The 4,325-nt window shown below is 37.7% G+C and overlaps 1 non-coding gene across 1 annotated transcript; it reads left to right on the forward strand.

Annotated features, from left to right (window-relative positions):
• Nucleotides 1-1,518: 1,518 nt before the first annotated feature.
• LOC138882085 (small nucleolar RNA R71) lies at nucleotides 1,519-1,625 on the forward strand. The gene has a single exon (XR_011403565.1). It is a non-coding gene; the product is annotated as a small nucleolar RNA R71 (small nucleolar RNA).
• The last annotated feature ends 2,700 nt before the right edge of the window (nucleotides 1,626-4,325 follow it).

A 4,325-nucleotide genomic window follows, 5' to 3' on the forward strand; every position in this document is an offset into this window, starting at 1 on the left:
AAATGTTGAGCACCCATTATTTGAAAATTCTGGATCCGCCACCATCCACAGGGAATACAAATTTATCCACCCGAACTAGCACATTACCACTATTCCTTCAGGTATGATCTGCCAGCTGCAAAGACACATGTATCGATCTGATTTATCAATCTCTCCCTCTAATTTCCTGAAAATAGACAAAGGAATATAATTAATAGAAGCACCTGAATAACACAAAGAATTTTCAAACTTAGTACTTCCTAAAGAGCAAGGTATAGTAAAATCCCTAGATCTCCACACTTTTGAGGGTGCTTATTCTACAGAATGGCACTACAGTGCTCTATGAGCTTGACAAGATGTCTCTTCCATTTTTCTCTTGTTGGACAATATCTCTTTCAAGAACTTAGCATAAGCTGGCATATGAGAGAGCACCTCTATGAATGGTAGATTAATATGCACGTGCTTGAGTATATCTAGGAAACACCTAAATTATTTGTCCAACTTCTCTCTTCTCTACTTCTAAGGGAAAGTTAGAGCACGCATGTATTTGCTTTCCTCAGTCTCCTTATTCATTAAATTCCCATATTTTTTCTTCTTTTGAGCTCTAGTCTTCCCCTTCTTTTTTCAGACCATCATGTACTATCACTTCACCTTCTTGAATGTTGCTATTTTTATGCTCCTCCATAATTTCTACCTGTCCTTAAATCAACTTAGCTTTTTGTTTTTCCATGGGATCCTTCAATACGTGCCCACTCCTCAAAGACACCACGTTTATTATCTCTTTTGGATTTCTTTCAGTATCAGCAGGGAGAGTTCATGGAACCCTATCAAATAATAGATTAGCAAGTTGCCCCACCTGTCTTTCCAAGTTTCAAATGGTTGTGCCATGTTCTTGGATAGTTGTGCCATGAGTTTCAAGCCTCTCATCTGTCTTAATAATAAAGGCCTTCATCAGATCTTTCATGCTAGACTAATTAGACTGTAAAGGCTGATATTGCTGCCTCTGCTAATTGAGAAGACCTGGAGCTCCCTGTCCGTGGGATTTGGAGTTATTCTATTGCCATGCATTCGTACTACCACCTAGTGAACTCCAAGAAAAACCTGGGTGCCTATGTCCCATGGAGTTAAAATTATTGCCACTTGGGTAGTTGCCTCTGTCAAAGCTCCTCACAGTATTTACCACTTTATCTGTAGTCAAGGCCTGAACTCATGCTTTGGATGATCCATTCCACAAAAATCACAAACTGAGGATGGCTGGCTCTGGACCTTGGCTAAGGTTAAATTTCTTATCTTTCTGGCCATGATGTTAACTGGGCTTGCACTAATGTGTTAGAGTCTACCTGGTGAATCCCAGCTGATTTTCTTCTATGATTTCTCTCTACAGGCAATTGGTTAGTATCTTCAGAGAGCTCATCAAGTATTGCAACAATCTCCTCATGAGTCTTCTTTGTTAAAGGACCTCTAACTGTAGTACTCTAAGTTCGTCATGAGGAAGGTGTCAGTACATCCCAAAAGTCCTGGAGTTGCATCCACAATTCGATTCCATTATGTTGACACTTTCTCACTATCTCCTTGAATCTATCCCAAGCTTCGAAGACTGTTTCAGTTTCCTTCTAGCAGAAGTTATGGATTTCCCTTCTGAATTTTACTGTTTTTGCAGTTGAGAAGTATTTTTCCAGAAACTTTTTCATCATATCTTCCCATGTCTAGACCGACCCCGTCGGTAAGCTACAAAGCCAGCATTTTGCGTCATCCTTCACTGAAAAGGGAAATGCTCTTAAGTAGACTACATCTTTTGGTACTCCATTATACTAGAATTTTTTCATGATTTTCTCAAAGTCCATCAAGTGAGTGTTAGGATCTCCATTCGCCTTCCCCTAAAGACACAATTGTTCTGGATGGTTTGAAGCAAGCTTTACTTCAACTCAAAATTATTTGCTTTTACCGGTGGAGGTCTGACACTTGACAATATCTAATTTTAGACTGGTCTGGCATAATCACCTAATGCTCTTCCAGGTCGGGAGCCATATGTTTGAACTGGTCTTCATTTAGGGGTCGATTTACATTGAATCTTCAACCCCCATCATCTTCATTAGTCTCCTCAACAGCTCTAAGAGCTGCTTCAACTGCTATCTGTGCAGCTTGGTCTCTCTGTTGTGCTGCCTCTCTTGCAACTAAGTCTACACTATCATCACCATTCTAAGCCATATGTTCTTGGGTTGAAGGTTGCCCTAAGAATTTTCGAGTGAGTTCTTTCTCTTTCCTCAATGTTGCAGACGCTTTTCCACCTCTGGATTGTATGGAATCAATTCTTGTGAAGAAGATTGAATCATACACAAGAGAAGTTAACTTGTTGCCTGCACACGGAAGAGGAAAACCATGAAGAATAAAAAAAATCAGTTTCTGAATTAGCACCAAAAACTATTTTGAACACTATTGATTGCCAATCTCCAGCAACGACGCCAAAATTTGACGATCGTAAAACACAACATGAAACTAATGCTCGCTAGTCAAAGATAGTATAATTTAATTAAGGATTGGATTTAAATGATAATCAAGTAATTTATGTCTTAAACGCTATTCATGATGATCAACACTTGATTGAGATAATTACTAACTATAATTAACTACTAAATTAAGATTACGACTAATTGAAATTGATCACAGAGAGTGAGAGGGATTGTAAGCAATATGAGAAATAAGGGTTGTGACAGGATATGTGTAAGATAGCTATTTGGGATCTAACTCTATTTAAATTCACTTCTAGTGTACTAATGATTCGCACGAATTCACTCGATGATTATTTTAAACATAAGGTCAAGGTTCCTCTCTCGATTAAATCTGAACTTTACAAAATAAACTAATATGAAGCACTGTGAAGATATGCAAGAACATGTTAATGGGCTAGTCTTTAGGGGAACATCTCTCGAATATTCTTCTAAATTGGTTAATCAACAATTCATAAAGCTCTCTCGATTACTTTGAAGAATCACTAAATTAAACCAAACCAAATAATGCAAAATTAATCACCAAAATATTCCTCTTTCGACTAAATAAGTTGGTGAACAAATTCGCAATCAATTCAAAGCACTATAAACGAATTCATGCAATTAAACTAGAGTTAAATCTACAAACAACACTCAAAATACTATATCCGTCAATACCCTAGGGAAGAACTCCTTCATAGATATGGAAAAAGTCATCACAAATAAGTTTAAGAACATAGAAAATATCAAAGACAACTTTATAATACAAATTCTCGTTTTGCGCCGATTTTTGGCAAGAGAATTGATGAAATCACGTATCTTTAAGCCGTGGTAGCTCTCTAAAACTCTTTTAGGTCAAATCCCCTTTTAAAACGTGTTTATAATATATTTATACTTTGTAAAAATAATCTTGGACCGAAATATCCTTAGTGGGGCGAAATAGAATTGTACTGGGCTAAAAAATGAACTGGCACGCCGTCAAGCACGTCGCATGGCACGACTTGGCCGTGGAGATTCTCAGAAAGTTGGCAAAAATGCCGACGGCTGACATTTTGAATTGTGCTCTCTCATGCACATCATCTGATGACGTCATTAGCTAAGATTTCATGGCATTTGGCTTTCTCAATATTCTTATAGATTGCAATACATTGCCATCTCATGTGGCGAATCATCTCGTAGGCCGTGATATGCAATTTTCTTGGCTTCAGGCGTTTTTGTATTTGAGCCTAATTGTTAGTACTTTATATTTATTATGTATGTTATGTTGTGTAGGATATAATTTCGAGTGAAGAATCAAGTTTGAAGCTAAAATAGATGATTTAGAGTTTTGAAGTCTAAGTAGAAGCCCAAAGAATTAAACTAGGAACGTATTCGAGGCTCGAGGACCAAGTCTCTATGTGATCCAAGTGTTTTTATTAATCTTATGCCCTTGTCTATTATCAGAAAGTTTGAGAGAGAGATTGAAGCAATCAGATCTATACCTGTGTCTTTGCATCTGGCGGATCAGACCGCAATAATACCTGAAGGAATAATGAAAGATGTTCTAGTTCGGATGGATAAATTTTCGTTTCCTGTGGACTTTATTGTAGTAAACATGAAGGAGAATACGGAGGTTCCTTTGAATTTAGGCATACCCTTCTTGGCTACGTACTGAGCTATACTGGATGTTCATTAAAGGCAACTCATGCTAAGAGCTGGGAAAGAAAGAGTGGTATTCAAAATGAAGGGAGCAATAGAGACACCTAGAGAAGAGCCAATTGGGTACTCTAATATTAAGGTAGATACCTTAAAAGGAGCTAGCTGAGAAGGGCAATCATGATAAGTGTGAGGCGTACCAGAAGAAGTTAGGAGAAGAAAATA

The sequence above is a fragment of the Nicotiana sylvestris genome, chromosome 1 (genome assembly GCF_000393655.2).
Source record: "Nicotiana sylvestris chromosome 1, ASM39365v2, whole genome shotgun sequence".
Lineage (NCBI taxonomy): Eukaryota > Viridiplantae > Streptophyta > Magnoliopsida > Solanales > Solanaceae > Nicotiana > Nicotiana sylvestris.